A 12,735-nucleotide genomic window follows, 5' to 3' on the forward strand; every position below is an offset into this window, starting at 1 on the left:
ACTGAGAAGGGCCATTTGTATCGTGTTCCGCGCCTGGAAAGGCTCGGCCTTGTAACGAAAAAAAATGAACTCCTCTGACTGGCTACCCTCAATGTGCAATATGAAACGTGCGAAATGACCTTTCTTCATATGGAAAAAATTAAAAAAGAGAGAGAGACAAGAGGGCACGTCTCTGACACCTGATACAAAGCGCTAATGATCAAGCGACGTGCGACTGACGCAAGCAATTGACGTCAAGAAATTCATTTTGCTTTGCTAGCCCCAAGGATAGTCTCTCGGCCTTCCAGTCATGTACAGAGCCTAATTAGTTCATCTGAGACAAACAAGGCACATGCAGCCAAAGACAGGCAATTATAAATGCATCATTTATGTAATGGACACTCGCAAAGGTGGAGTCACGAAATTTGCGCGACACGTGCTGTCACGAATGTGCACAGGTGAGCAGTGCTTAGAGCTGTTGTGTTCTAAGCATTGGCGACATGTATATTGAAATACGTGTATTTCCATTATCAGCCGACGAACATTATTGAAGAGTCCCGTTTTGGATTTTTCGGAAGACCTGGGTCAATGGCTGGAGTTAATTGAGGAAAAATGTTATATCGAAGCACGCTCATCTTATTTCCGTCGGCGTTTGTCATTTTGTAGAATAAGGAGAGTTATACAGCTTCATTACTGTACACCATACAAATAGTAAATCTGAGACACAAACTGTGACATATCTTTGAAGGAATAAAAACAATAATTCTGTATAACGCAGATATGTCGTGTATGCTACTCTTTTTCCACTTATCAGCTCTAACCATATACGTCAATTCCGCCTCACTACAACTCTGGAATTCGAATGGGAAGTTAATTCGGTACGATAAGTGTGAAAGCGCCGTTCGCTTGCTCAGGGGCGCGCTTTCTACAGGGTGTGTGACAAGTCACTCCCTATTTTTAAACAGTTGTCATTTTTTTATTATTAACCAATCTTCTTAGAACTACTTTTGTTAGAAACAGCACTTCCTGAGGTTGTGTTTAACATCGTTTTTTCTGTGTTGACTATGGAGGAACGGGCCAAAATAGCAGCTCGTTAGAGGTCTGGAGATCTGTGGTGCGAGTACAAAGTTGGTGGAGGGATGAACGAGGTATCCATGTAACAATGTATACAAAAGCAGTTAAAAATTGCCATTTCAAACTACTAACAACAGTGTCGTCGATGCAAGAAGACCAGAAAGGCATCAGTTTCGAGGACACCTGAGAATGATGACAGAACTCGTGAAATGCTCACGAGGAGCCCCAAGAAATCACTGCGTCAGTGATCTCAGGAAAGTGGTCTTTCAATTTACGCAGTTGAAACGATTCTTAAGGCAGATCTCACTTTTACTCCGTGGAAGCCACATTATGTGCAGTAGTTGTTTCCTGATGACTGTGACAGAAGACTGGAGTTTGAAGAAATTTTGTTGCGTTGGAATTATTATTGGCCTTAACTTTTTGAGAATATTCTGTGGATTGATGAGGCAGTTTTTCATATTGGCGGATTTGTAAACAGGTACAACCGCCATTACTGCGCTGCCGAAAATGTGTTGAAAAAGCAAAGGGTCGTCCAAAAGTGACAGTATGGTGTAGTATCTCGTCATCCGAAGTTGCTGGTCCTTTCTTTTTGTGAAACACACCGAATGGTGAAAGATATATGAAAATGCTTTATGATCGTGTATGTCCAGTAATTTCACAATGGAACAACCCACAGCTTCACTTCATGCAGGACGGAACACACGCACATTTTGCAAATGACGTCCGCGAATGGCTCCATGATCATTTCCCAGGTCGTTGGATTGGCAGACGTGGTGCCTGCCCACAGCCCTGTTGTAACGCCTTGCGATTTTTTTCTCTGGGGATGGAGTAAGGAGTTTTACAAAAGAGAAACATTGAACTTGGACGAGTTGGAAGCGTAATATATGATGGGGTAGCCAATCTTTTACTTAACATGTTGGAGGCAGCAGTATGGCACGTACAAGTTCGTTTAAAAGGCGTAGAGAATTCTGGAGCTTATGTGGAAGTCTCAAATGATGTTAAACACAACCTCAAGGAGTGCTGTTTCTAACAAAAGTAGTTCTCAGAAAGTTGGTTCACAAATAAAGAAATTACAACTGTTTAAAAATAGGGAGTGACTTCTCAGACACCCTGTACTACAGAGTACTGTTAAATATTTTTGAGTCATCATGTACGCCTGGCAGAAGATAACTGCGAAATTAGCAGACAGCTTCGTAACAGGACGGTACGGCTAACACGAAAGTGTAACAGAGATGCTAAAATAACTTTAAATGGGAATCCTTGCTGCACAAGCGACCTTCTTTGCGCACGCGAATCTCTGTTTGTAAATGTGGGTAAGCGGCAGTCTGCGTAGCCTGTGCATTAATTATCCTGTTTACAGCGTATACCTAGCACAGGTGTAATAAGAGTTAGAAATAATGATAATATTAATACAAAGTAACCCGCCTCCTCCATCCATGCACTCTACAGTGACTTCTTGTGTGAATACACACAAGTAGATTACAAATTATTTGCATATGTATTACTTTCCTTGCAGTATAACTTCCGAGAAAGTTGACGTGTTTGGATTTTACACTGTGCGAAGTTATTCAGTGTATACAGACTGTAAGGCGTCAGAGAATGGAAAATGGCATACGTCCAAAACGCGAAAAATTTACTGACTAGTATTGTTTTAGTCAACAGTTTTGCAGCTACACTGTGCTAACTTTCATCTGTCTCTGCACACCGCAAATGGCCGGCCGTTGTGGCCGAGCGGTTCTAGTCGCTTCAGTCCGGTACCGCACTGCTGCTACGGTCGCAGGTTCGAATCCTGCCTCGGGCATGAATGTATGTGGTGATGACCTCAGATGTTAAGTCCCACAGTGCTTAGAGCCATTTGAATACCGCAAATGTCTTCTCAGTTTTGCCGCCACTTTCCCAACTTATAAAATGACTTTTATCTTAATAATATGAATATTTATATATGTGTTTGGAGAGAGAGATTGATTTTTGATTGAGATTTTTACTTTAAGTCGTAACTGTTACCTGAATTTTGGTTGCTGCCTCCTTGAATGATCAGCTTCTGCACCATTTGGTGACGAATTACAATTTGGAGGAAGTCATTGTTCTTTAAGGTTTAAAATACGACTCTGTTAGTTACTTGGCCGTATTGCGGATAGCTTTGAGTCAAAGTTTTCGTAGCTTTTCATATCTAAGGGACCACTGTTGTAAATAAATAAGATCAAACAGCAATCAGCTTTTCGTGAGAAAAGGAGGTTGCTTGGCACACAAACTTCCTTCAAACTACACGTCCAGCTACATCAAAATTGGTCAGTGGAGTTCAGCACCATACTATTGTACAAGAACATAATCCAATTACTGTAATTAAGAAATTATGAGAGGTTGTTACTTATTGAATGAAAACTATAGAGAATGCATTTCTTTTCCTGTATTTTAGTGAACTTTCTACACTTACAATTCTGTCGATTGATAGACAGCGACGACAACGAAGTTCACTTCCTTTTCCAAAAACAAGATATTTCTATTCTTCACTTCCAGAAAATTTGTAAACATAAATGTTTGGCAACTCTTAAACATACTTTACTCGGTTTTATCACTAAAATATCAGTTTTCATTAAATGTAACAATACGTTCTGAGCGACGGCCTGGCAACACGTCCTCTTTCCACAAGATACAGATTAACAGTCTTTTTTTTTGAATAAATCAATTGTCTTTTTTTTTAGAGTCCATAATCAAAGATTCTCTAACACTATCGTTGCGGGGATTGCGCGCTAAAGAGTTTCTTGCTGTCCAGTTGCGCTTCACTTCACTTCAAGTACTTTTTGAATCACATTTACATTTACGGTATTTACATACATTACTGAGCTTCTCAGAATAAAATCAGGCACAAATTAGTTAAAGAAAAAAAAACAGTGAGGTATACATAACATTACAAACTTTAAGATTTACTAGTTCTAGATATCCTTGCACATCTTCTATAATAATGCCTGCTTCTGGCGAGAGTTTTCGATACCCATATTTATCTTTGCATTCTTTTACGTACTCTATCCACACGCTGTCCAATTCAGTTTTAATGCAGCTAGTAGCGTTATATTTCCAGTGCTCCCGCTTCATGCCTTTCCAGTCACATAGTCGGCAGAGCGGTTTAAATTCAGTTGACTATTCGATGCTGCTACATGTATGTTTGGCTTAGAAACATGAAACTGGCGCCACCGACAGTGTTGTGGCGCCGGCTAAACGTGCACATAATCTCATACCAAACTGGCAGTACTGGTTTTCCGCCACTGTGAGACCCAGTCCGGTCACAGTAATGTGATTACCGTCTATGTCCGACGTCAGCATGCAATTACCGCTCTTCAGACGGCACGTAGCAACACTAGCAGTGGAGGGTATATGAAACGTATCGGTAGGTGGTGGTGGGGGGCGTGGGTGGGAAGAACGCGGAAAACAGTGTAGGCGTTGTCGTAATGAGAGAAAGAAGCGATTTATCTGACGTCCAGAAGGGCATGATCATTGGATTTCGGGCCAAGGGTGGAAACATTTCCGAAATGGCTTTGTTAACTGTTCACGTGCCATGCATGGCGAAATGGCGTCATCCAAAACGGGCAACGACGAACTGTGGGACACCACGGGCCATGGATGACAGGATTGAACGACGACTGCGGAGACGTGTACGGGCGAATACACGTGCAACTTTAGAGCAACTGACCGTCCAGATGAACAAGTGGGCTACCAACAGTACCTCCTCAACGACCGTTCAGCGAACATTGCTGCGTATGGGTCTCTGCAGCAGGTATCTGGTTCGTGCACCTATGCTGACTACCGTTCATTGGCGACGAAGACTGGAATTTGCACGCCAGTACCACAACTGGACGTCCAATGAGTGGCGACAGGCTGACTTTCCAGATGAATCTGTCCTCCATCGGACAGATGGCTGTTTGCGTGTTTGGCGTGCAACCTCTGAAAGCAAAGGGTCCATGCCTGAGGAGGGAGCGTTATAGTCTGGCGAATGTTTTCGTGGCATTATCTGGGTGATCTCGTCATTAGGGAGTGCACAATGGATCAACCCAAGTATGCATCTATCCTTTGGGGCCATGTCCACCCCTAAATGTAGTTTGTTTTGCCTCACCAAGATGGCCTGTACCAGCAGGTCATTAGGGAGTGAGCAATGGATCAACCCAAGTATGCATCTATCCTTTGGGGCCATGTCTACCCCTACATGTAGTTTGTTTTGCCTCGCCAAGATGGCCTGTACCAGCAGGTCATTAGGGAGTGAGCAATGGATCAACCCAAGTATGCATCTATCCTTTGGGACCATGCCCACCCCTACATGTAGTTTGTTTTGCCTCGCCAAGATGGCCTGTACCAGCAGGACAGTGCAACATATCACACAGCTCACAGTGTACGTGTTTGGTTGGAAGAGCACCAGGACGAGTTTACTGCACTCCTGTAGCCACCAAAAACCCCGTATTTAAACCCAATCGAAAATCTGTGGGGCGACCTCGATCGGGCTGTTGGCGCCATCGGTCCTCAACCGAGAAACCTAGCGCAGCTGGGTATGGCATCACGTCCCTGTCGGTAACTTCCAGAACCTTACTGACTCTCTTCCAGCGCATCTCGCAGCTGCGAAAGATGGTTATTCAGGCTTTTGGCAGGTGCTGACATTAATGTGATTGTAAAGTGTATAATGAAGCTTGCTCGGTGGCTTAGTCGTCAGGTGCCAGAATACGTATTCACAGGTCTTAGGTTCTATCTCCAGTGAGTCCTGATATTTTTATCTGTCACGTATCTCTTCGAACTCCGGTGAGTCCTGATATTATTATCTGTCTCGTGTCACTTCTTTCACCTCTGGCTCTGCTGTTTATGTGAAAAATGTTATTTTGCACTGTGGCTGGTAGTCCACATTAAGCTGTAGATCTAGCTATAATTAACTGGGAGGTAGGAAGAAGGCAACGGCATACCACCACCAGTAAGACTGTGCTTCGTAAGACAGTACGGTGTTCAAACCAACATCAGGGCTGCTGACAGCATTAACATGAACATCGAAGCCAGTCAAAACCTTTATGGATTATTCATTTTAGAACTTTGCGACGCTTTCCAGTCACTGGTGCTTTTCTTCAGGCATCGCGGGACGAAAACACTAATACTATTTACGCTAGTAAGACTATTAACTAGATTATCATAAGTTTTTTTGAGTTTTGACGGTCTTCATCATAGCTGGCTGCTGCCGTGGTCGAACATCTCTCGTTTTGTAACATATTTGTTTGACACATGCTTGACTATTACTGCAGGCATAGGCAACACGCAAACGATCTGTATTACCCCAGATCACTTAAGAAATTACGTGATTTGGGATTTTACGAAGCGACTGTACCGGAACCCAATAACAGTTGTAGGTTGCCTATCTAACAGCTTCCAGGGGCAACAAAAGTTAATGACCGCAGTCAAAAGTTTTCAAAATTTAACGCAATAAAATAAGTATTACAGTTAATATTATCTTACAGTTAATATTATCTTAAGGCAGCGCTACTGACGAAGCGCGAAAATACTCGGAATTTGTTCATTTAGTATTCGAGAATGAGACCACCTAGCGACTTCCAAAACAAACATTACAAATTACTTCAAATGTTTAAGAAACCTTTTCTCCCTGGCACTCTCTAGAAAATGATGAAAGAAAAAAATTTTATCGCTTACCACCTTTTCGCTTTTCATGGAGTAAAGCTTGAGCAACAGGCACAACGTTTTACTTTATTAATTCTTTACTACCGACTCTATTCGTAACGCAGTTTGCATACGATATCCACATGTCACATAGTTCAGGAGATGTGACATCATAGAAAATGAATGTGTGAAAGAGTCGTTTATGCTTAAACTAGAGCGCAGATTAGCCAGACTATATTAATTTAGTGTTTGATAATAGATGCACTTAACGACTTCCTACGTACTTTGAACACAGTTTCATATCTTTTCTATACTTTTTTTCGATTACATACTTAACGTCAAATATGTAACAGAATAGCTCATTGGTAAAGTAATTAGTCGTTTCTTCTTCTTTTGCTTGTGACTTTTTCCAGCAACGGCGCTTGATAGGCTTGGTTATCGATGAATTTGGCATTGTTAATTTAAGAGGTGGCTACATGCCGCTTTTGTCGCCACCCCGTTACCCCTAGGGACGGAATATCTGTACCTCAGCTACCTGTGTGTAGTGTTATTGATGTTAAAGTGAGTGAAAGTTTTCTAAATGCTTCGAATCTTAAGGCTGAGCCGATGATTTGCGTCCCAACCCGGCACTCGCCTAGTGGGACGTGGGAAACTGCATGAAAGCCAGATCGAGCCTGGCCCTCACACCGACCCTCGCCGTCAATCCACCGGGCGGATTAGATCCGGGCTCGGCGCTCCACCCGTCCAGGAAGCGGCATTTTAACGCGCACGGCTATGATGGCGGTAAATCGGACATATGAAGCTATCAATAGATGGGGTTTAATTCTTTAGCGAGTCGAGTGTGTACTTGTATGGAAATAATGAAGACCCTGGCAACAGGACAAAATACTTCGGAGAGTTTTGTTAATAGTCTTAGTAACGTAAACAGTATCTGAAGGTTTTGCTTTCCCGAGAAGCCAAAGGAACAAAATACAAACAGTTCTAAGCGCTTCGAAATGTTGTAAAACTAATAATACAAAACGGCTGACTAGTTACGATGTGCAAAAATCCGAGTAGGTGCGATTAGGTCCCGCACACCTAGTGTTCCGTACAAAAAATGTATATAGACAGTTCACCCATCCCGTGAATCGAGAATTACGACTTTTTTGCCTCTTATATATCAATACTGGGAAGATAGCAAAATGTTTGAGACTAATAGAAGTTTCTTTTGATTGGATTCACATAGCTTCAATTGCTTACATCGCCAAGGAACATGTTAGTATGTGACATAAATTTCAACATGATGTGTCCACCCGTTCCTGGAAAACAAAGTGATCCTAAATTGAAGAGCAAAAGAAGCTGGTACGCCTGCCTAATATCGTGTAGAGCCCCCGCGAGCACGCAGAGTGCCGTAACACGACGTGGCATGGACTCGACTAATGTCTGAAATAGTGCTGGAGGGAACTGACACCAAGAATCCTGCAGGGCTGTCATAAATCCGTAGGAGTACGAGGGGGTGGAGATCTCTTCTGAACAGCACGTCACAAGGCATCCCAGATATGCTCAATAATGTTCATGTCTGGGGAGTTTGGTGGCCTGCGGAAGTGTTTAAACTCAGAAGAGTGTTCGTGGAGCCACTCTTTAGCAATTCTGGACGTGTGAGGTGTCGTATTGTCCTGCTGGAATTGCCCAAGTCCGTCGGAATGCACAATGGACATGAATGGATGCAAGTGATCAGATAGTGTGCTTACGTACGTGTCACCTGTCAGTCATATCTAGACGCATCAGTGATCCCATATCACTCCAACTGCACACGCCCCATACCATTACAGAGCGTCCACCAGGTTGAAGAGTCCCTTGCTGACATACAGGGTCCATGAATTCATGAGGTTGTCTCCATACCCGCACATGTCTATCCGCTCGATGCAATCTGAATTGAGACTCGTCCGACCAGGCAACATGTTTCCAGTCACCAACAGTCCAATTCTGTGTTGACGGGCCCAGGCGAGGAGTAAAGCTTCGTGTCGTGCAGTCACCAAGGGTACAGGAGTGGGCATTCGCCTCCGAAATCCCATAATCGATGATGTTTCGTTGAATGGTTCGCACGCTGACACTTGTTGATGGCCCAGCACTGAAATATGCAGCAATTTGTGGAAGGGTTGCACTTCCGCCACGTTGAAAGATTCTCTTCAGTTGTCTTTGGTCCCGTTCATGCAAGATCTTTTACCGGGCGCAGCAATGTCGGAGATTTGATGTTTTACCGGATTCCTAATATTTACGGTACGCTTGTGAAATGGTCGTACGGGAAAACTCCCACTTGCTACCTCGGAGATGATGTTTCCCATCGTTCGTGCGCCGACTATAACACCTAGTTCAAACTCACTTAAATCTTGATAACCTGCTATTTTAGCAGCAGTAACCGCTCTAACAAATGCGCCAGACACTTGTCTTATGTAGGCGTTGCCGACCGCACCGCCGTATTCTGCCTATTTACATATCTCTGTGTTTGAATACGCATGCCTATACCAGTTTCTTTGGCGCTTCAGTGTGTAAGGGTTTCGTTTTTATCGATTAAGATACGGAATCCTAGAAATAACGTCAGTGCAGATTGTCATGGGTGCCACAACGAAATTGAGTAGACGGTAACTGCGTACTGGAAGGAAGGGTGCACCGTGGCCCTTTTCTCTCACTTAGAATTACTGCACAAGAATTCAGTAACACAGATACGCCAAAATGGTCTATCACAGTGAACTCTGCTACAGATATAGTGAAGAGGAAAATGCAAATCAGGCCCCTTTCAAAACATCGCCAACAAAAGGTACTCGCAAGGTTACTAGCGAAAGTGTCGTGTGAGATGTTTCTCGGAACTGGGACGCTGTCACGTGAAGAGACCCCGTGCAAACAGCACGGCACTGCGCAAAGGACACACGTGACGCACTGCAGCGCAGACCGCGTCATTTGTCACTGCGGTGCGTGCGTAAAAGGCCCTGGGCCACCATCGTCCCCCGAACCTAGTTGCTCAACGCAGAGCACACTGTCGCAGTCTGTACGAAAAGTAACTGTCAAAATAATTGACAGGCAATATCTATTATACGCAAAACAGACAAAAAAATCGCCAGTCCCGGATACATCCTGCTAATATCTTTTAACTCCGCTTCTACCTTTGATAAAGGGTTCAATTCGGCAAGGAAAAGGGTTGTATGGTATCTGTTAAATTGTACGAAACTTCAGTACTAGCAGTACACATTAAAGTTTCACTAGAAATTGTCCTAATTAAAAAAAGCCTTCTTTACAAGTGAATGAAGTCAAAGGGAAATGGTAGTATTACGCGATCTCACTATCGTCAAGAATAATCCGTCACAGACACGCATACGTATTGCAATGGGTTTTCTCTTGTCACCTGAAATGACCTAGTACTGATTATGTGACATCACAATGTAACGTTTTTACAGAGCATAATAACGAGACGACGAAATAGCTGTTGCCATGGAACTCTAGACGCAAACTTACCTTCCGTAATCTGAAAATAATTTACTAATGTTCACACATACTTGATTTTGAATATATTTCTTGGAGAAGTAGTAGTTCCAATTGAACTATAGAGAGAATGAAAACAGTTCGAAATCAGCTCTGCATAAGGCATCATTGCATGCCTAGTAACTATCCAGTGCTACTGTTTTGCAAAAGGACTTTAATAGTTCTTAATTTAACTGATGAAAAGATCGAAATAGTAATAAAGGGGTGACGTTTTCTTTTATCTGGAGGGTTATTATTTGATGTCAAAAAGTACAAGGATTCTACACAGAACGATCAGATTAATGTTACATGATTTATGTAGTGCCCTCAGCACAGTGGTGAATAAGATATCGGCTTGCTAATTCCAATCACGAGTCAGAAACAAAACGGGATCTGCCCCAAATTGACCGTAAAGACAAGTGCCACTCAGCTACTCATTCAATAACACTGCCTAAGCGACCAGACTGTTCCAGTATAGCTTGGCAAGTACTGCCTTGTGTCCTCGAAGAATAGACTACAGAGAGGATTTGTATGTGCTTGTTATAATACAAGCCCATTGCTGCTTCCATACATTGCTCCCTCCCTCTCTCAATATATACAGAATTATTCAAAAAGATAGGCCCAATCTAAGAAACGTTTTTCATGAAACATAGACAGACATGAACAATCTATTAGGTTGGTGCATAAGTTCGTAGGATTATTATTTTGCATCTTGTTATTCCTATGCTATGGGTTTATTCATCGACTGTCATTTTTTATTTGTAGTTCACGGCTGCTATTTGAGATTACATATTATCGTTTTGTCATTTGGAGATAGTGACTGAAGCTCTGGACGCTGCAAAATGCAGTGTCAAACGGAGAAATCGGGACATTTCCGACAGAATAAACTTCAACAAAGGGTGACAGCAGCAGAGGCAGCAAGAAACTTTTGCGCCGTGTATAAGGATAACGCCAATGGACAGAGTACGGCAAGAAACGGTTTTTCTCGTTTTAACGAGTATCGCCATGACACCAGTGATCTTCGTTAGTGTACTCGAGAACTGGCAAATGTGACGAACTGTGATCATTCCACCATCGTGCGACATTTGCATGCAATGGGGCTCTATCGGTATCGCTTGCTCTGAGACAAAAATCAGCGTGTGTCCATACGTACGAAATGGCGTCTTTATGCTCACACAAGAAAAAAGAAAGGAATGGTTGGACCCAAACAAAGCAGCAACTCCCCTTACAAAGACTTTCGTGCAATCACAAAAGATAATGGGCCGGCCGGAGTGGCTGTAAGGTTCTAGGCGCGACAGTCTGGAACCGAGCGACCGCTGCGACCGCTACGGTCGCAGGTTCGAATCCTGCCTCGGGCATGGATGTGTGAGATGTCCTTATGTTAGTTAGGTTTAAGTAGTTCTAAGTCTAGGGGACTGATGACCTCAGATGTTAAGTCCCATAGTGCTCAGGGCCATTTTCTGCGAATTCCTCCCCGAGGTGTAAACATCACTGTTGACATCTGCTGTTAACAACTGAGACGTCTTGCAGACGCAGTCCAAGAACAATAACCAGGAAGACTGTGTGAAGTGATGCTACTCCACTGAAACTTCCGCCCTCCACTCTGCTAGACATACAAAAAACACAATACAGGAGTTGGATTGGGAAGACATTCCGCACCCACCTTATTCTAATGATCTAGCACCCTCACATTTTCAGCCTTTTCCGCTCTATATTGAACAATCTTCAAGGAATATCCTCTCCGGATGAAAATACGCTCCCAACATACGAGCTCGATGGGTTCTTCGCCTCAAAACCACGTGATTTCTACAGTTGTGGAACTGAAAAGTTACCCCAGCGTTTTAAATAGTGAAGGAGAATATATTATACATGACTAAAGTCTACGTTGTGTGTATGTGCTGTGTTTATTAAACTTATCGAAAAACGCAATGTATATTGACGAGAAGAACAATAGGAACACCAAGTTGGAGTTGTGCCACATAAACGAAAGTAGGCGTGTTTCTACATCTGAAAGATGAGGTCTATACAAACTTCGCGCCCATCGCGTAAGAGTGGTGCTGTTAGCGCCACTGTGAGGGTGCAAATCAGGTTTGCTTTAAATACGCACTGTAACGGCCGCGGGCTTTAGTTACCTTTGAGACTGGACGTGGTGAGTTGATGTAAGTAAAGAACGCTTTTAAGGCGACAAAAACGCATTTATCATGACCTGGATTTGAACAGGTCACGTAACAGACCAGCGAGAAGCTGGATGTTTCTCCCTCGATAGTGGCAGGAATGTAGCCAAACGCTCTGTAGCGTTCATTCCACTGATCCCAAAACTCAACCATTTTCGACTTGAGTTGTGCAAAGCGAGAGCTCATTGGGGGCAGAGTGAAGGCCTGTTGTGTTTTCTGGTGAAAGCTGCTTCTGCTTCGGCGCCAATGATGACCGTGTGTTGGTTAGAAAAAGGCCAGGTGAGATTTTATGACCAACCTATCTGCCAGCCGGGGTGGCCGAGCGGTTCTAGGCGCTTCGGTCTGGAACCACGTGACCGCTACGGTCGCAGGT

At 43.4% G+C, this 12,735-nt stretch overlaps 1 protein-coding gene across 4 annotated transcripts in view; it reads right to left on the reverse strand.

The window, feature by feature from the left end:
- Positions 1–12,735, reverse strand: part of LOC126194977 (ATP-binding cassette sub-family G member 1-like) — an 803,933-nt gene that overhangs the window by 328,934 nt on the left and 462,264 nt on the right. The gene's annotated exons all lie outside the window — the stretch shown is intronic.

The sequence above is a fragment of the Schistocerca nitens genome, chromosome 7 (assembly GCF_023898315.1).
Source record: "Schistocerca nitens isolate TAMUIC-IGC-003100 chromosome 7, iqSchNite1.1, whole genome shotgun sequence".
Classification (NCBI taxonomy): domain Eukaryota; kingdom Metazoa; phylum Arthropoda; class Insecta; order Orthoptera; family Acrididae; genus Schistocerca; species Schistocerca nitens.